Raw genomic sequence first — 20,583 nt, 5'->3', positions numbered from 1 at the left:
GGGGAGGCAATAAAAAAATATTTTTGTACTAAATGTCTTTGCTTTAAGGTCTTCCTATGTCAGCTGGTCATTGCCAACACATAGACTCATGAGAGCCCAGTCGCCAACACACAGTTAGCTCTTTCCTGTCCCATAATATATATATATATATATATATATATATATATATATATATATATAATTCCAGTATGACTCTATACTTTCTCTGTCAGAAGATTCCTGGAACAATTCTGCAAATAATGGCATCTGGCTATCTCCTCAGTATCTAGTTCTGTGGTTCTTAACTTTCCTAATGCTGACACCCTTAATATAGTTCCTCATGTTGTGGTAACCGCCCCCCAACCATAAAGTTATTTTTGTTGCTACTTCATAACTGTAATTTTGTTATTGTTATGAATCATAATGTAAATATGCTTGTTTTCTGACCTTCCAAGGGGCCTCAACCCAGAGGTTGAGAACCATGATCTAGAGCCTTAACAAAGAATATCCTAAGCAGGAAGACAGGACAGGCACTGCACGCTGTCAGGTAAGCGAGAGGATTATGATGACATCACAGAAGGGGAGTGGCAAAGAAAGACTAGGACCCAATTATCCAATGAAACAACAAGGGACCTTTAAGCTGGATAAAAAATATATCCAAAAGCATGAGAAGCCAATGTATGGAAGAACCAGTCTGGATGAATTTGTTGAGGGAGGCAACCTTTCACACCCTTTACCTGCATGCCCTATTCCAGTTCTGCCCATGACTGTGAGTCTCCAGACAGGGGTGACTATCCCATGGTTAGGCTAGTGTGTTAAGGGATGTGTGCATTGATAAGGCTCAGCTGCCAAGCATGTAACACAGCCTCTCATGAATGTTCAGACCCAGTGCAGAGAAGCTGCCTGGATTAATTAAACACTTAACTGGTTCAATCACTGTACCAAAACTGTACTTATCTCTAACTCCCAAATCTACCACAGTTCATGGCTTTCCACATCTATGAAGGGCAGTGAGATCATGGTTTCTTAAATCATCCTACGTGATGATCAGAGTAGCCCTGGAGTTCCGTGTGCTGTGGTGGCTTGTCTCGGCAACCAAGCTTCTTCAGGGCCTATGTGCAGCACCAGAAAAACAAAACAAAGCAAAAACAAAACCATAACAGATAAACAACAACAAACCACATAAGTGTAAGGCACAGTCCTTCATGTTCCATATAAGTATTTTCGACCTTCAAATTTTCTAATTCCAGAATTTTGAAAACTTTTGCTCAGATCAGGAATCTGCGCGTGAATGCTGAAGGCCCTATTCTCCGGTTGGTTCTTGAGTGATGGATGAAGATGCTAGCTGCCAATGGCTGGGTAGATGAGGTGGGACTTCCAGCTTCCTGCAGGCAGGCTAATAGATGCAAGAGAAGGAAAGAAAATCACCATGCTTCAGAGGGAGAAAGAGCCACCATGTGAGATCTCAGGTGGAGTGGCCACTGGCCACTTCCTCAACTGGGCCTGGGGTAGCAAGCAGGAGATTTAGAAACACAACTAAGCTGAGGGAAGATTTAGAGATGTTGAGCTAGGACTAAAGGTAACTGAGCAACTAAAGTGAGGGCAGAATTAGAGGTATTGAGCTGGGAGTGAAGGTAAGGGCATGTTAGCCATGAGAGGCTTAGAAATGCCCATCCATTGAGCTAAAAAGTGTGTGTGTGTGTGTGTGTGTATGTGTCTGTGTTTCATCTGCAATCACAGGAAACCAGGACAGAGGCTGATAGCACGGTCTGCCCAGAGCTTAAAGCAGGGTAGTAGAAACTATATGCTACATGCATTAGTGGATATTCCCTGGGCTATTAGGAGAAAAGCAACTAATTATCCAAGTCCACATTCAAATCCTCAATGTTTCTCACACACACCAGTCTTAATGGACAGTGAAGCTTCCAGATAGTAGTTAAGGTAAAAAAAAAATACTTATACACATAAAATTCCCTTTTAATTTAACAAACATTTTTAAAAGAACCTATGAAGGCTGAAGAAAACTATTTTTCTTCTGCAATGTCCTCTTTCAACAAAAGTGGCATTGCTTATTGGGCACTTTCCTGTAGCTTGGTAGGAGACAGGGTTGCAGATTTTTACTAGAAGGACCGTGCTCTAAAGTAAATGATGGTTTATTTAAACGAAAATCGTCTCAACAATGAGGTGTTCCTGGAAACCAAAGCCCAAGGGGACAAGCGGGAGGACAGAGTCACATCCTTAACTTAGCTCAGCTGACTTTACTGACTTTACTGAGCAGAAAGATGGGCAAGCCAGCTGGTGCTCTCTCTCTCTCTCTCTCTCTCTCTCTCTCTCTCTCTCTCTCTCTCTCTCTCTCTCTCTCTCTCTCTCTCTCTCTTCCTCTCCCTCTTCCTCCCTCCCTTCCAAACGGATAACAAGGCTTTTAGTCGTGTAAGGAGCTTGACTCCGTTTCACAGGTGTGCTCCCTCCAACTCACCCAAGTTCCTAGGCCGAATACTAGAAATGCCAGCTGGGACCCAGCATCCGAGGGCTTTAACCCCAGGACAATTCTGCCTTCAGAAATCACCTTGTTTTTGCCTTTTGACTTTCTAAATGTCTGCCCCTGCTTCCAGCCCTAATCATCATACTTTTTCCACTTTTGAACCTCATCCTGACTTTAGTGTTCTTTACACAATTCTTGGATGGAGCTTTTGGCCCGGAGACCTTGAAAATGAAGAAAGCACAGACTTATGGGAAAGGGTCCTGGAAAATCTCGTGCACTCACATCTTCACTGCAGCCCAGTGGACCTGTGGGAGAGAAAGCACCCTACCCCCCCCCACCCCCCACCCCTGAAGGATCAGCCCTGAATTTGTTCCAGCACCAGGCTCTCAACCACTCCCTGCTCTCCACTTGGCCAACATTTTCATCTTTCCATCTCCCGCTCTCCCTCCCTCCTTCCTTCCCTCCCTCATCAGCCCCTGTTTATTCACCTTTTCCATTCCCTTGTCTCATTTTCTCGTTCTTTGTGATTGCCCCACTCCCTCACACTCATAGCCCCTCACGGATCAGCTTTCTGTTGGAGCCTGTTCTGATGGCCTCTTTCCAAGAGCAGCAGGTTTGAATCAGCTCCAGTTTGAAATGAAGGCAGGAGGTGGGGGTGGAGCAAGGCTGGCGGGAGAGCAGAAATCTCATGCCCAATATCCTCCCCCAGCCTCCAGCAGGGCTCCAGGACACACGTATATTCTTCTCTCCCTATCTTTTCATCCCAGACATATACATGAAAAGTCCTTAAAAAAAAATCTCCTGCAAACAAACAAACAAAAATCTCCCACCCCCAACCAGGCAGCTGGTTCCCATTAGATGTTAACAAGCCCTATAAATATTCTCTTTTTTTTCTCACTTATCTCTTATTATTTTTCCTTTCCCTTTCTCATGTTCCTGCCTCAGGATCCCCTCCTGGGAGGAAGCCTAAATTAAGAAGGAAGAGATTGCCAAGGTTTGAATGTAGCATCCTGTCGTGGCCCCAGGCTTCTGGCAGAGCAGAACCTAGGAATGATGGTGCTGGTCTAGTCCGGTTATAGTGCTGTACACCGAAGGCTGAACCCCAAGGCCCCCTCCCTTTCCTGCTAGGACAACTGCAGAGCTGAGCCCGGCCTGAGTTCCCTTCTAAGCCTGCCTGGTTTTAGTGTTGTGCTGAGCATTGAATGCTGTGTGGTGTGTTCAGACTGAGCGTCGTCTTCCTAGGTAGGGTTCAGGTCACAGCCCCTTTGTATAATGCCAGCCTGACATCAGACAAGTTACACAACCTCCCTCATTAGTACAACTGTGCAGATAACAGCCGCCTCAAAGGACTGTTAGGCCTGTGAGAATGAGGCAAGTGGTAGAAACAAACAAACAAACAAAACACAAAAAACACTTGGCTTAAGGTCTGAAAGTGGTGTATGGCCACCTCTCCTTTCACCACTACTTGTAGGATTTATCATAGAGGAACCCAGCAGGCCCTTAGATACCATCTAAGCCGTTAACTGAGCAGTCTGGGGTGAGTACCCAAAGTCTGAGTCAAGAGTGACTGCTTCTTACTCTTCCCTCTAGCCCACTTAAGGATGGAGATGAGGAAAGAATGATTATAAAAATCCCCAAACTGGAACACTGTTTACAATGGCTAGACATTCTTATAAACCCAGCAGCAAGAAGCTATGTCATTTGAGCCAGTGACTCCAGAGCTATAGAGTTCTAAGCGTGTCAGGCTAAGTCCTGGTGGCTAAGAATGCAGCCGCTGTGCTCAGACTGTCTGGGGCTCCACAGTCCCACTTCTCCTCGTCCTAGCCATGGGGAAGAGCTGACTTCATGAGCTTCCTTGCCTATCTGAGGACAGCAATGATGCTGACTGCATAGGGTTGTTGTATGGACTGATTGAACTAAGGTAGTTTGCTTAAACAATCCCTGGCAGAGGGAGTGTGCAGTATATAGTACAGGTATATGTCATTTGCCCTCCATGTGGGCCCCATCCAAACCGAGTACAGACAACAATCCAGCCACCACTGGCTCCTCACCAGAAGTCTGGCCACTTTGGTGGTTCATTAAAGAACTGCCTGGAAATACCTTGACTGCTCTTCAAATAGGGATGACTGTGTAGTAGGAGACAGTGCACTAAGAGTCATTGAGTTGTTCTTCCTGAGGCTCAGCCATCCCCAAACTCCCACACCTTCACTTTGCTGTGACTGGAGTCTTCCTTTTGAAGTGCTGCCCACAACAACCAACAACAGAGACCACCACACATACAGCCAATCTCCTGGGTTCCTGGAGAGAACTGTGCCCACTCAACCCATCTTTCGGGCTGAGAGTTAGAGTGGTCTTCGCCCTCCTAGCACAAAGGAACATATAATCCCCAATCTCAAACATCTAAGCTTCACATGACTGCTTTCCCCGAATTCTACACATGGCTCATCTTAACCAGGAGCACTGCGTAGCTCGACTCCCCACCCCCATAACTTGCTTTTCATCTCTTTGTCCTGTGAGTCAGCTATACATTACTGTAGAGTCAGCCAGAGCTGGTTCAGTCCCGTCCCAGATGTGTGACGTCAGGCAAGTTTCTTCACTTCTCCAAATTGCCATTCATTGCTCTATAAAATGGGGCTAACAGCTTTACAGCCTTGTATCCCGTCACATCTCTCTCAATAGAGTTTAGCCGTGGCAACTCACTTTTATGACTACTTATTCTCCCTTTTTTGTTGTTGTTGTTTTTTTTTTTTTTTTTTTTTGCCACAATCTAATTTTGCTCCCTTTTGTTCTGTCCTTAGGGACGTCAAAAAGCAGCTGGTCACCATCATTGCTGGGTGGAACCGCCTTCCCACGACCTGAAAACAGTTAATAACTCAGTCTTCAGTCTAAACCGAAGTAACAGCATCTTTCATCTTTCTCCCAAGGTCCTCTCTGAGAGTCGTGATGCCTTCTACTCTCTCTGAAGCCCAAGCATTAACTGTAAAGCTTGAATGCGTTCCAGGGCAGCAAATTTTGCCATTTAATTTATCTAATACACGCTCGACGTGCCCACTAGTGCCTGCCTTGGTTTGTTTGTTTTTAATTAACTTAATTGTATTGGTTTTGGCATATCATGTTAGATAATTAAAATATAAAATAGTGAAGAAAGGACAGTATTGGTTGCTGTACAAAAACAGCCTTGAAATTTAGTTGGAAAGCTTTGGCCCATTTGCCTGGGCAGGAGAATGAAGATCAAAACTAAGAGAAACTAAGTTTCTGGAGAGAATTATAAAGAGAAAAACTTTCAAGGGATGTTTTCTGCCCTCTGCACCTTCCTTGCTCAGTTCCAGTCTCTGGTGGTGACAGTGCCCTTAATGTCCGTCTGTGCTTTGGGAGGTTCCTGCAGAGTGGAGCTGGGGTAGGACAGGAAATCGCCACTCAGAAAATAAATGACCTGTCTCAGAGTCTTTTGTTAATGAGTCCAGGGCATAATAAATCAAGGTGACCCAGTCTCAAGAAACACACGCCTGCTTAAAAAAAAAGTCTGAAACCCCAAAGCCCAGAGGTGAAGAGGAGGAGAAGGGGGAGAGGAGTTACAGGGAGATCTTATAAATCACACCCAGGCGAAGCCAGGGCAGATGTGTTCCAGTTTCAAGAGGCAGAGGGTATGTCTGGAGTTATGAATGGAAAAGGGTGTCTAAGCCAGAGGAAAGACAGGAGACCGGGTCTGGGGGGCTCATTGGACACAGCCTGTCCTCTCATCCAGTGTCCTAGCTACAGGCTGCATGTCCCATCACTATCACCATGTCTCTCTGGGTCTCCCTCTGATAGCTTAGCCAAAGTCACAAATATCATATCTCTTGGGACTGCCCGGACAGAAGGTGAAACACTCTTTTACCATAGAAAAGGAAAATCTGAAAACCCTTCTCCAGGCCCCACAAACAACCTACTCTGTGTCTGAGAAGATACCTTCTTCTTCCTTTAGGGCGCCACACTGCTAGTGTGTGGGACACTAAGCACCCCCATGAGTGTTAGGACTGCTGAAGCAGACCAGGTCAACAACAGAGCTGCCAAGGCAGGGCTCAGCTGTTTCCATTTCCTCTCCTTGCTTTTGGCCATTTTGGGTTTTGGTCCAGCTCTATTCATCCAAATCTTTCATACTCAGATCCTGACTTTTAGCTGGGTGCCAGAAACAAGCTCTCCCAAGGATGTAGGCTTTCCAATGCATTCCGACATATTAATCTTCTATTATAAAAGCCATCCATCCTTTTAATAAACACCCATGGATTTCTCCTAAGCACTAGTGTCTTTGCTAAGTATGAAGAAGGTTGAGTCTAGGCTATCTTTGCATGAACTGACCTGAAGACCTTAGGCAAGCCCCCCACCCCCACCCCCACCCTTAGACAATTCCTGACAGTAAAGTGAAACTGTAGCTTGGTTAGCTTCTAGAACTTTCCTACCCTGCTACTGAGCAGGGTACCAGCATCTGTGTTGATGGAGCATCCTGGGGTCAGCATCTGAGGAAATGGTAGTGTCCTCTTCATTTACTGTGCTGAGAACTGGAAAAAGAGGTAGAAGTAGAAACATTCTTTTTTTAATATCATCAATCAGGTTCGGTGATATAAGAGCAAGAGTTGGTACAGAATCTTTAACCTCCATTATATAAGTCAGGCTAGGGAGATAGCTGGTAAAGCACTTGCTTCATTAGCGTAAAGACCTGAGTTCAGATTCCCAACACCCATGTTAAAAAATCAAAAACAAAAACTGGGCATAGTGATACACACTTATAATCACTTGGAGGTAGACAAGAAGATCTCAGAGCCTTGCTAGCCAGCCAGTCTAGCCAATTCATAAGATAGTGAAAAATCTGTCTCAATCATACATACATACATACATACATACATACATACATACATACATACGTACTACATACATCGTAAAAAAGCAACAGAGATGCTGGGTGGTGGTGGTGCACACCTTTACTCCCAGCACTCAGGAGGCAGAGGCAGGTGAATCTCTGAGTTCAAGGCCCACCTGGTTTACAGAAAGACTTCCAGAACAGCCAGTGCTACACAGAGAACCCTAACTTGAAAAAGGAAAGGAAAGGAGAGGAGAGGGGAGGGGAGGGGAGGGGAGGGGAGGGGAGGGGAGGGGAGGGGAGGGGAGGGGAGGGGAGAGGAGAGGAGAGGAGAGGAGAGGAGAGGAGAGGAGAGGAGAGGAGAGGAGAGGAGAGGAGAGGAGAGGAGAGGAGAGGAGAGGAGAGGAGAGGAGAGGAAATAGGAAAGGAAAGGAAAAAGGAAAGGAAAGGAAAGGAAAAAGGAAAGGAAAGGAAAAAGGAAAGGAAAGTTACAGGAAGATGCCTCTGGCATACATTCTCACACATATGGCCACACATACATATGCATACACCATACATTCAAAACATGGAAAACAATATGTATCATAAGACAATTCTCAAATGTATGCATTGCTTCATGTTCTTTGTCATCACATTTAATATACTATGATCAATTCTTGTATCTTCCTTTCTTCATACATTCTTCGCAACTCAATGTGCAATCTCTTTCTCTCTCTCATCCCACATTCTCATCCCACAGCTTACTTACCTACTCCCCAAATAATAGGACATAGACTTCAATGTTTTATATGTAATTAATAGCACTGGCGTAACCTTTCCCCTAAACTCTTTCCTTTGATCTCTCATGGGTCAGCGATGTGAGTGGGCAATCAGATGCCTCCCACCGTGTAATAAAGCTGCATTTCCAGCAGAACCGAGAAATTCAAAACTATGTATATCAGCTCTTTATGAACATTTATGCCTTCCTTTAATTCCTTTCTTTTTTAACATAATTTTTATTTTGCTTTGACAAGCTAAAAATAGTATAGTTTTCCTACTAGCTGTGAAGTTTTTATATTTTTATTTATTTCACCAGTATTAGGCTGTTTTTCTACATGTTGAGTAATCTCTATTTTCTCCCTTGTAAATAACTTACTCATGCCTCTTGATGTAATAGTTAATGATTTTCCCAAAAATATATGAAACCTTTTATAGTCTAAATTCTTATGCACTGCTGACAGATAGGACTCAGTGGCTTCTTAATCTACCTGTCTCATGATTGGATGCATTTTTAAAGTTCTGAAGACATTGGTCCCTACCCACGGCTGGTTAACTTTCCTTCTAGCAACATGTTTGGGCAGCTCATAAATATTAGAAATAGTTTATAATATCTAACCTCTTCAGCAATCATGTATTAAGCATGTACTATTGGTTTCTCATCTTATATGTGTAGAGCATTTAATCAAAGAGTCCTCACCTTCATCTTCAGACCCTAACTGTCTGCAGGTCTCCGGATTTTATGTCGTGTAAATCAGACTTCTATATAGCTAGTTTAAAAAAAAAAATTAAGAAGTGGCCACTGAGTCCCACACATTTGGAACATGGGTGGCAGTGACTACAGGGTGAGCCCTGGATTCTATGAGAACACCCCACACCTAACTCAAACCTGAGGCTGGACATTTCCCAGAGAAAGGGCATTTCAGGCTGAGAAGGCGGAAAGCTGCAGTCTCCGCTGACAGCCATCTTGGCTGGGCGGGCCGAGCGGGTTCCAGAGGAGGTAAGCGCTGGGAAGCACTTTACAGTTACCCACTGTGGTCTACAGAGCCCTGCACTTCGCAGTTAGGACAACGGAGATCCTGCAGGACCGACTTACAGACAAAACAACGAAGGCCAAGAAAAGCTTTTGGTACTTGCTTGGGTCACACTCCTAGCAGAGCCCAGCCGAGTTCGTGCAGGCCCTGAATCTGAGGCCCATGTTATTTCCATCATAGGCAACAGGCGCGTACCTACTGTGGGAGTGCGGTGAATTAATGAATTACTGCAGGGAAGGATGTAGGTTTGGTTGCTCATCTCTTTTTTAAAAATCATAAAAATCTAATTACAAAGAGTTTTCTAAATGCTCTTTGACAAGGCCTTGGAGTCACAGCCCTTGTATCTATTACTGTCTTGGCACCCTGCTCTCCGTAAGCCAGCAGGCATTTGAGATGTGCTGTTCTGTTTAGCTTTGGATGTGCGAGTAAAGACGTCTCTGGCCTCAAGAGAAAGGAAAGGATGGTGATTTCTCTGAAGCATTAGAAAGACCACAGAAATCCTTTCTAGGACACAAAACTCTAATTCACAAATCCTCATTAACTGTTCTCCAATGGTGATTTTAAAAAGTGTCACGAAGCATTTGAGATGATACGACCCCACCAGAATCACGAAGTCCTTAACAACTGCACTCTTTCTTCTGGCTTTCTGGAGACTTGTTCCTTCCCCTCCTTTGGGCCAAGTCTATCTGCCCTTGATGGGAAATTGTGAGTTGGCTTGGGTGAGGCAAAAGTACACATTCTTCCCTTGGAAGAACAGACTTGCATTCCTGGGAGTAAAATAAATTAAGCCTAGTTTCTCTGTCCATTAATTATGTGCAATAAACAACCTTCTTCTTGTCTCTGAGAAACACAGGAGACCAGAGAAAATTTCCTTCCAGACCCTGGGATGGGGGGTTGGGAAGGGATCACTCGTCCATCCAAGAAAACGCCTGTGGTCTGGGTGGACCCGGAGGACTGTGAGGAGCCAAGCACCACTGCCAGATGTTTGTAAGAAATCCACCAATGGAGACAACTCTATGATAGATCCACAAAGGTCTGCTGCCCTGGGAGCAGGAGACTGGCACTGCAGAAGAGCAGCCATGCAAAGACAGCCCGATGTTAGCATAAGTCTTAGGTTAATGCCAGCACCGTTTCTTTAGTGGATACGGAGGGGCAGTAGGTTTCTGATGGTCTCAGTTGAACCAAACCTTCGGGCTGTGCCCTGTCATCTCTCTGAGACCCAAAGGGCAGAAGTATAAAGCAGAAAACTTTCGGTATGGGAAACGCTCCTCCGAAGGCCTCTGTATGCTTGATTCTCGCTGGATGTTCGCTGTTTCATCATGCTCTTCAGCGTCACTGAGACAATAGAGGACCCATCTAAACAGTTTCCCAGAAGCCATTGCACCTTAGGGGAAACCTACCTGATCCATGTACAGCCAGTGAGAATCAATGGGGACTCTGCCGTGGCGGTTGTTAAATCACGCTGGGGCTGCCTCCCCCCCCCTCCCCAACTTCTCTTGGCTCTCATCTTTAGACTTTGAGAACAAAAGGCTACATTATTCTAGAGAGCAGAAATACAGCATCAGCCCAGATCCTAGACGGATCCCAGTAAACATTGCCCTCTTTAACTCTGGTGGCTGCTGCAGCAATTCATTTGTTTCTTTGTTTGTCTTTCTCTCTAGTGTTGGGGGATTAAAGCAAGGGCCTAGTACTAGGCAAACTGAGCTGTGTCACCCCTACATCTTGTTTAAGCCGTGCCTTGTTGGGTCTTTACTAACCCTTTACTGATAACAGCCTGAGTTGAATTCAGTTCGGCAGTGATCACTTAGGGTGTGCCAGGAATATGCTGGGCTTGGGACACAAAGATGAGAGTTGTAACCGTTTATCTTCCCAAGGGTCACAACTAAGTGCATTTGTAAAAAGCTAACCAAAGCAAACCATTATCATATAACTCATATGCTCTTTTTAAAAGATTTATATTTCATGCATTTATTTGGGTGGGTGTGTGCATGTGTGGTATTGCATGCAGGGGGAGGGGCTGTTCTGGGAATCAAACTCAGGACATCAAGCTTGGCAATGCTTGCCTTTATCCAGTTCGTGTTTCATGTGAAGATTGTTTGTTTGTTTGTTTGTTTGTTTCGAGACAGGGTTTCTCTGTATAGCCCTGGCTGTCCTGGAACTCACTTTGTAGACCAGGCTGGCCTCAAACTCAGAAATCTGCCTGCCTCTGCCTCCCAAGTGCTGGGATTAAAGGAGTGCGCCACCACGCCCAGCTCTCTTGTGAAGATTTTGATTTAAAGTATATTGGGAGCACCAGATACGCTGGTTTCCACCTGGAATTCCAGCCCTCAGAAGGATCAGTTGTTCATATCCTATAGTGGAGGCTATAGTGAAACTCTGTCTCCAAAAAGCAAAATCAGGGCTTGGGATGTAGCTCAGTTGCTAGATTGCTTCTTGCCTAGCATGCAATCCCCTGCACGATGTAAACTAGGTATGTGGCAATGCATGGCTGTAATCCCAGAGTTCAAATGGTGGAGGCAGGAGAATCAGCAATTGTGGTCATTCTCAACTATATGAAGAGTTCAATGACACATGAGACTGTTTAATAAAAAGAGGTGTATTGAGATCAAATATTCACAAGGAAGCAAATATAAAGCTTACATGGAATTTATCTCTACAAGATTCTCACACCTCCCAACATATATGCAAATGTGTGTGCCTATGTGGGCGGCTTTTACTAACTCAATCTCCTGTGTACACATTATTGATAAAATATGCCAAGCCATGAAAATCACAGTTATTTTACCCTCCTCTAAGTGCCACTTTACACTTGTTTATTTTCTCTGGTGGGGTCAAAAGACCTCGGTGTTTCCTAAGTAAATCTCTCAAACTTTTGTCAATGTCTAATACATAGCAGAAACCCCAAGAAGTCCATGGAAAAATAAACTCTATCTTGAAGAGCCATAGTAGCAAAGGACAGTTTGGTTTAACACACACCCAGATAGATGCTCAAGTGTGGAATGGATTTTTATTCTACTGCAGGGCCACCTCTGCCTGGCTTCCTCTTTTCTGAGTCTCCTTCTCCTTCTCTGTCTCTGTCTCTGTTTCTGTCTCTGTCTCTATCTTTCTCTCTCTCTCTCTCTCTCTCTCTCTCTCTCTCTCTCTCTCTCTCTCTCTCCCTCTCTCCCTCTCTCCCTCTCTCCCTCTCTCCCTCTCTCCCTCTCTCCCTCTCTCCCTCTCCATCCCTGCCTCTTCATCACTAGTCTCCTGGGTACTTATTAGTGCTCAAGTTTTCTCAGCCTCTATCTCCTTTTCCCATATCCAATATGAGTGAGGAATATGGAATTTGGGCTGGGGAGATGGCTTAATGGCTAGATTATTTGTGGTGCTACCAAGAGGATCTGAGTGCACCCAACACCCACAGAAAAGCCTTGTCTAGAACTCCTATTGCAAACGCTGAGTTAAAACTCTTGCATGTTTGCAGCTATTAGTGTACCCTTTCTGTTAAATGTCCCTTATTCTTTCTGTGGAATTGGTAGGTCTTTTCATTGATATTCCATGTTCCTTATTTATTAAGGAAATGAATGGTTTGCCTATGGTTTAAGATGGATAAGGGCTGGAGAGATGAATCTATGGGTGAGAGCACTTGCTGCTCTTCCACGAGACCTAGCCAAGCTCAGTTCCGAGCATCCATATCAGTGGCTCAGCTCACAACCTCCTGCAACTCCAGTTCTCGGGGAATTCACACCCTTTTCTGGTTACCATGGGTGCCTGTACTCACATAAGTACATACACAGAGGCCCACATGCAGGCACAGCCATAGATGCATAACTCAAAATAAAAATAAATCACTAAAAAGAAGCATTTTCTCACGTGTCATATATCACCCTGTATAGTGGGGGTTTTACCTTGCAAAGATACTAGTTTCTGAATATTCAAATGTATTCCTCTTTTCACTGCTGGTTCCTAGGTTCAGCTTCCTACTTGGAAAGAACATCTGATAGAACAGGAAAATATTATGTACCTTTTAAACCATACCTTGTATTGAATTTCACTCAATGCATTGTTTTCTTATAGGAATGGTAAAATTTAGGAACAAAGAGGATTAAAAATCAGTGCAAAACTAGGCATGATGGCCCATCCCAATAATCCCAGCCAGCACTTGGGAAGTAGAGACAGTAGAAACAGAAGGGAATCTCAGTTGAATTGGCAGTTCTAGGTCAGCTTGAGCTCAGAAGAGGAAAAAGACTCAGTGCTAATGTTGAGTAAGTGTGGGGAGCAGTAAGACTCTAAATTCAAACTTTCCACTTCAGGTTAGCTTGCTGGACAGAGCCCTCCCTCTGATTGGTCTTTTTCTACCATTTATCTATAGGAATCCAATGACTAACAAGTATGCCCAAAGTACTGCAAGTAGGAGACTGTGAAACACTACAGTGCTTTAACAGAGTGTATGTGAAAGCTCACACTTCTCTACTTGGGCATACCACCATACCATTCATCCACATAACGTCACTGCTATTGTCTGTCCTCAGAAGTAAACATTCTGCCACAGGCTTGAAAAAGAAAGCAAGGGACAATCAAAGATGGCTCAACACTTAATAGCAGAAGGAAAGTTATCAGTCACTGCGCAAATTTCTAAACCAGGCATGGTGGAGCTCAACTTTGATCCCAGTACTTGCAATGCAGAGGCAGGAGGATCTCTGAGTTCAAGACCAGCCTGGTCTATAAAGTGAGTTTCAGGACATCCAGGGCTATACAGAGAAACCCTGTCTCAAAAAACAAACAAGCAAGCAAGCAAACAAACAAACAAACAAACAAACAAAAACATGCAATTCCTGACTGAGTGGGCTTGAGAGTGAGAGAATAAACCAGTTTAGACATATATAAGAAGGCAGCTGAACTAGTTAGCAAACTAGAGTCACTTGCCTCTCCTGTCCTCCTTCCTACTCAGCATAGCCTTTAGGTGTCATGAAGCTCAGCCTCCTCCTTCAAACGAGACAGTGTTTCAGAGAGGCATCTCCAGTAGCATGAGCTCCCATCCTACGTGATCGTAAAGCTTCTACCAGGCAGAAAAGGAAGATCCCAAGATGGCCGTGACTGGGTGTTCAGAATCATCAATACGCCATGCAGAGCCTTCACATCTGCAGAAAAGCAGGAAAGTTGGCTAGCCCAAACTCCTCCAGAGTAGCTTGGATTTCTTCCAGGAAGCCCCATTCAGGCTAATCTAATGCTTTGTTCTTTGAATTTTCTCCTCATTAAAACATGTTGAGACAATTTTGAAGTAGGAGTTAGACTCTTGGGGTAGAGGTAGAAGAGGAGAATGAAATCGAGGCATTGTTTGTTTGTTATAGTAACAGGTAAGATGTTAGAGGTCTATCTGTGTTCTTTTACTGGCTCCCTACACAGTCATTTAACATTTCAGGCACTGGTTGCTCATACAGGTGAGAGGCAACTAGCCTTGCTTGTTTTAAGGGAGTACCATCTACTTCTGATTTGGGTAGAGAAAAGAAGGGGCTCATATGAAGACTCAGAAGAGTTTATCAGTAGCCCGAATAAAGATAAATTTATGCCTAGAAAAAGTCTTAGTTACATGTCTCTGACAACCTCAAGTAGAGATTCAAATATTTGAGGCCATTTTCTACCTGCAATTATAGTTATAAAGACAAATTACTAAAGCCTCTACTTTAGGATTTTCTTTTGCTCAAACGAAGAGACTACAGTCACGAGAGAAATGGCTGCTAGTCACAGACTGAAAGACAAAGGCGATTCCCAGCAGGAAAAGAACGGCCACTCATTTGCTTGACTAGTGTCCAACCCATCTCCTCCATGGCAGATATCTGTGAAAGATGCCAGAAGTATAGTAGGGAAGAAAACAGAATCTCTACTCTCAGGATAGCTACATTTGACTGTCAGAGAAAGATGATACTAAATAGATAAGATTAATTATAAAATGTCTTATCATTATAACAAAATGATAAGCTAGTTAGGTATAGCCGGGGCGTGGTGAGAATAATGGAGATAAAAGGGAGATAGAGGAGAGAAAGAAAGGAAGAGAATGAGAAAGAAGAAAGCTTGGTAAGTACGGAAGACTGCTAGAGAACATCTCAGGATTAGTGATGAGACCTTTGAGCAGAGCTAAGATAGAATCTGAGGATATTGTGCAACTGTCAAGGAGAAAAGCATCTAAGATAAAGAGAACAGTAAGGCCAGAGGAAGGACTGGGCTGTGTGTGGGAGGTGCCTCAAGGCAGCCTCTGTGGCTGGAAAGTAGCCAGTGATGGGGTGTGGTAGGAGAGAGTGCACAGAGGTTGGAGTTAGGGAACATAGGGCCTTTCAGAAGATGGAACGTTGTTAGGACTCAAATCTAGGACAGGTCTCACTAAGTACCTGTGGCTTCTCTCAGCACTTCTCACCCCTCCCCTAGACCTCTCCCACCCAGGGACTGATCCCTATTAACTCAGCCATTTTGGGTACCCAGGTCTCTTGGCCTGGCTGCCTTTCATGGTCAGAGGCTCCTCTTGCTCTCCCTCCCCTTCACTCCTCTCACAGCCCAGTTTAGTCTACCAGCCATGTTCAGCCTGGACTCTTCCCTCTGCCTGCTTTCTCTCTTATATCTACAAAAAAAAATCTTCTCCATACTTTAGGAGTAGTCACGTGCTCCTTATAGTTCCTTTTGGGGCGTTTATTCTGAGCAGAGGGTCATGTGCTCATTAGGTTTCTGAGGACCTGGAAGATATCCTCTAACTGTATCAATCTGTCTCGCCAGGTGGTAAGTACTTTCTGCCCCATGAAAAGACTGTGTGTCCCCAACCTTCCATCCAGGTAAACAAACCAGTTGTCCTGTTTCAACCATAGACTATACAGTTCTAGGAGAGGAGTTGAACAAAGTTGTAAATTTCAAATCAGTTGAGAAAAACTTTACTCACGTAGATAGTGGGTACCACAACTGTAGATTGTAGGTGGGAGCTATTTTCGCCCTTTCTTGAAGTGTATCATATGCGCCAATGCATGACTGTTGCCTGAACATTCAGAAACAGCTGCTGTGTGCTTCCTTTTCCCCAAATTCTTCATTCCAACATCTCAACAAGATGCCTAAAGGAAGACACCTGCTATGCCCATTTTCTTCCATCTGTGACAAAGTACAGGCAGGCCTTCACAAGTTTCTTCCTTATGTAGGAAGTGAGAACACCCCCCCCCCACACACACACACACACACACTGGTCCCCACACAGCTGAAGAAAAGTTAAAGGTTCAGTCTGCAGAAACCTTCTCACAAGACTCAAGTGCATTAGCAGATATGCACCCACAAGGAAGCCAGCCGGCAGGGGCTGATCTCTTTCCCAGGTGTTCTTTCTTGAAACCTTAGAAAGTACAGATCTTTTTGCTGCTGTTTGTGTTTTTTCATAAAGTTCTTAAACCTGCATATGCCAAAACTGTAATGCTGTCAGAGACTAGTTCCTTAGGAAATCATGAAATCACATGCTCTTCTGAGCATGTGTGTGTGTGTGTGTGTGTGTGTGTGTGTTCAAAGTATATGAAAGTATATGTAAATATTTGGAGATATATCCATCAAAGCGGTAGGATTATGGGCGAATTGGTGAATTTTATCCTTAGTTTTTTATGGATGTAACTTAAATTGTAAGTGTATTTTTTTTTTTAAAATCCTTACATTCCAAATAGTTGGACATGTCAGAAAGTTTTAGTCAATCTATAACTACTCTGCAAGATGGGGCCTTATGTGCTCTTCCAGCAATGTCTTTTTGAAAGAGAGCATATAAGTGGGGTAGTGGTGGTGTATGCCTTTAATCCCAGTACTCAGATGACAGTGGATCTATGAGTTCAAAACCCACTTGCTCTACAGAACAAGTTCCAGGACACCCAGGGCTACACAGAGAAACTCTGTCTTAAAAAACCAGATAGATAGATAGATAGATAGATAGATAGATAGATAGATAGATAGATAGATAGATAGATAGATATTTAGAGCACATGTGCATAGTGCGTATTCATCTACTAACCCCCTGACCTACTGACCAATTTTCTTCTTTTAAGTACCTGCACATGGCTTAGAACAGTTCATATACAAAAGCCCAGAGTTGGAAGAGATTTTAGAAATGGTCCTGCCCAGATGCCGGCTCAATACTCTGACCCTCATCATCATTCTTCTGGCTGGGGTCCATCTTGCATATGCAAAAGTCCCCAAGATAGGAAACCTAGAGAGTAAGACCCACCAATTGCAAACTATGGATTTCCAAAGACGGATTGCCTCGTAGAATAGAAGTGCCTGGCTCCACACTAACTCCGACAGTAGCTCTTAGCTCTCAGATCCGTGGTGCATCATTAACGTTAAAACTTATCCCTGAGGTGGGGGAGGGGTGGCTCAGTGGTTACAAGCATTCCTTCGTTTTCCAACAGAGCCATGTTTAGTTCTCAGTACTCATATCTGGTGGCTCACAACCACCTATAACTCTAGCTCCACAGGAATCTGACACTCTCTTCAGGCTTCTCAGGATACACACACATACACACATACACACACACACACACACACACACACACACATGCCTACTTATTTTTTTAAAGTATCACTTTTAAAAAGAAGTCTTGGGCCTGTGAGATGGCTCAGGAGGTTAAGGGGTCTACAGCAAAGTCTAATAACATGAATTCAATCCTTGGAACACGCGTGGCAGAAGGAAAACAACCATCTGACCCTTGCAACTTGTCCCCTGACCTCAACAAGCGTGTGTGTACGTGTTCTGCTCCACCCCACTTAAACTGATAAACATAAGCAAAAGAAACAAAACAAAACAGAAACCCACTCGTCTCAGTAGGCATCGTGACACATGCCTGTAATCCCAAGCATTTGGGGCTAGAGGCAGGAAGATCAGGCGGTCACAGATATCTGTGGCTACATAGCAAGTTTGAGGCCACCCTGGGCTACATGAGATCCTGTCTCAAAAACAAACAAACAAACAAACAAACAAACAAAGAGCCCCTCATCTCACAGGAAATAAAAGAGGAGGTGAGCTGAGGCAGGGAATTTACAGAGTACTTTTCATTTTGTTTTAAGTATCTTTAGAGTTTCCCCTCAGTCTTAGTTTTTCTTTACTGTGTCTGAAGCTCCTGTCTCTCCTGGGCAGAAAGTATCACGAATTTATTCTCCTCACTTCTTCTTGGCCACATTTAATAGGCTATCCCAGTTTTTAATGTCCTACCGTACGGATGGCTTTCCCACATCTCTTTCCCTCACTCTTTCTTTTATTCTTCAGAATTTCTTACCTACCCTCTTTCCCTTTCAGTGTCACTTTAACATCATCAACCCTCAGAATATGAGTCAAAACTATTTTAGCATCACCTGCCATTTGCGTACACATGAAAGTAGTTCCTAACTGCAGACCAGTTTTTCCAGATACTCAGAGCGTTTATTCCAATGGTTCTCCTTACTGTACAAAAATACGTAGCTCATGAAACTTGCCATTGGAAAGTGTATGACTCAGTGGCATTACATACACTCATCACATGATGCCACCAACGTCTATCCCTAGCTCCTAGAACTTTCCCATCATCTCTAAAGGAAGCCGCATACTCATTAAGCAGTTTCTTCCCCATCTCTCTCCCCAGGCTCCTGGCAACAACCAAGCTGTTCTGTCACTATAGATTAGCTATTTCTGGGTATTTCTGATATACCAAAATCAGACAGAATGTGGCATCTGGGTCCTGGCCTATTTCACACGACACACTATTTTCAAGGCTGGTTTCTGTTGTCGTACGTGTCATTATTTCACTCTCTTCCTGTGGGTGAATAATATTTCACCATATGGATGTAGCACGATTTGTTTATTCATTGCTTGATGGACACTTGGGTTGCTTCCATCTTCTGGCTATTGTGAGGAGGGCTGCTATGAATAGTTGTGTACAAATTTCTGTTTGAACATGAATGCTGCTTTTGAAGTATTAATTTTTTCTTCCAAAACACAGGCTTGTTTACTTGTGTCTTGCTGGGGGCAGGAGTGGGTCTGCCACTACTTTACTGACGTCCAAAGCATGGCTTAGCCTACCCATGGCAAACGTTCATCTGTTGGTTCCTTCTACCCTCTCTTTCTCTACATAAGAATCCACAGGCGTTGGTTTTCTCACCTTGAGCAATTTAGAATTGGTATCAGCAAGTGGATTTCTTCCCTCTTAGTAGAGGTGACTTTTCCCTCTCTTTCTTTTATATAACAAGTACAGTGAATGTGTCCAATTCAAAAAAATAAACCCTTGGGCTTCAGTTCTCAGCTTCCCCTAACAAGGCCCCTTTCTAGCCCAGTTCCAGGAAAGCCGGCTGCAGGAGCTCAAGCCAGGAGAGGCCCGCCTCAGGCCTCAGCTCATAAAGCCAAGGTGTGTCTGAGCCCCTCAACCCTGTCAGACTTGGAGCCTGAGCCTTCACTCCCTGGCTGCTGTCAGAGTTCTCTGCTTCCTGCCAAAAATCCTAGGCTGGAGAGCGAGAGGTATCAGATTTCTGTCTGCAGAAGCGACAGGGGCTCCTAGGCTCTGTCTTTCTTATAGAAAACACCAATCACCGTTACAGTTACATTCAGAATACTCTCTGTTGCCAATCACTATTACAGTTATGTTCAGAATACTCACCTGGTCTCGTTTTCCTGGCCTGTATCATCTCTGCAGCTTCTTCCCTTTTGCCCCAGTTGCCACTGACCCTCTTGTATACCTCTGTTTTCCAGGTTGGTCTTCTTTGCTCCCGCCCCCTTCCTGTACCCCCAAGTCCTCCCCACTCCACCCCCACCCCACCCAGGGCTCTCTAGTTCCCCTGATTCCCTACCCCCTCCTCTCATCCCCCCAATTTTTTCTATGGCCTCCCTGTCTCTGCCTCTCCTCTGAGTTCCTTTCGGGTCGGTTTCCTTTGACACAGCTCCCAGGCCTGATGCCAAGTTTCAGACCCATTAGTGAGGTGCCTTGCTGACTGAAACACAAATCAAGACTGATCCGGGTACAATTAGCAGCTGCTCACACCTCATCTGGAAAGCATTAGGCAGCCCTGGGAGTGGAGGGGGAGATGGGGAAATATTGATGCCAAACAGAATAGATCTCTTATTTGGAACATGAAAGAAACCTGACCCTGTAGATATATAGCTGACAAGAAGATATGAATAGACAGGGCAGAGTGGAAAGGTCCGGTATCTAACTTGGGTACCCTTCAGCATCTATGCACACGACAGAGGTTTCTTTGTGCTTTCTGTGAGGTTGCAGCTGTCATGCAAGAAAAGGGGGGTTTGCGCTTAAAGTATGATTCAGGAATCCCGTGTGTTCCTGCGGTGCACTTTTGTCTTGGCCCTGCTTCTAGAAATGAAAAAAAAAAAAAAAAAAAGAAATGCTTAAGAATCACCTGGCACTGAGTTTTAAGTGTGAATTTTAATTCACCAGGAGTGGGGAGAATCTCAGACTCTGCATTTGATCAAGCTGATAGGTGCAACACATTGCAGCAAAGAGCCTAATGTGGTCTACTTTGCTCAAGTTCTC

At 44.3% G+C, this 20,583-nt stretch overlaps 2 long non-coding RNA genes across 2 annotated transcripts; both read right to left on the bottom strand.

Moving 5' to 3' along the window:
* Window positions 1-591: 591 nt before the first annotated feature.
* Gm46571 lies at window positions 592-6,808 on the bottom strand. Its single transcript, XR_001782022.2, has 2 exons — window positions 2,950-6,808; window positions 592-1,375 (listed from the first exon to the last, which is right to left on the bottom strand). It is a non-coding gene; the product is annotated as a predicted gene, 46571 (long non-coding RNA).
* A 7,040-nt stretch (window positions 6,809-13,848) lies between these two features.
* Window positions 13,849-19,810, bottom strand: Gm30252. Its single transcript, XR_384865.2, has 3 exons — window positions 19,696-19,810; window positions 15,993-16,195; window positions 13,849-14,208 (listed from the first exon to the last, which is right to left on the bottom strand). It is a non-coding gene; the product is annotated as a predicted gene, 30252 (long non-coding RNA).
* Between the last annotated feature and the right edge of the window lie 773 nt (window positions 19,811-20,583).

Source organism: Mus musculus, chromosome 16 (assembly GCF_000001635.26).
Source record: "Mus musculus strain C57BL/6J chromosome 16, GRCm38.p6 C57BL/6J".
NCBI lineage: Eukaryota > Metazoa > Chordata > Mammalia > Rodentia > Muridae > Mus > Mus musculus.
This window is presented reverse-complemented; position numbering and strand designations above follow the sequence as displayed.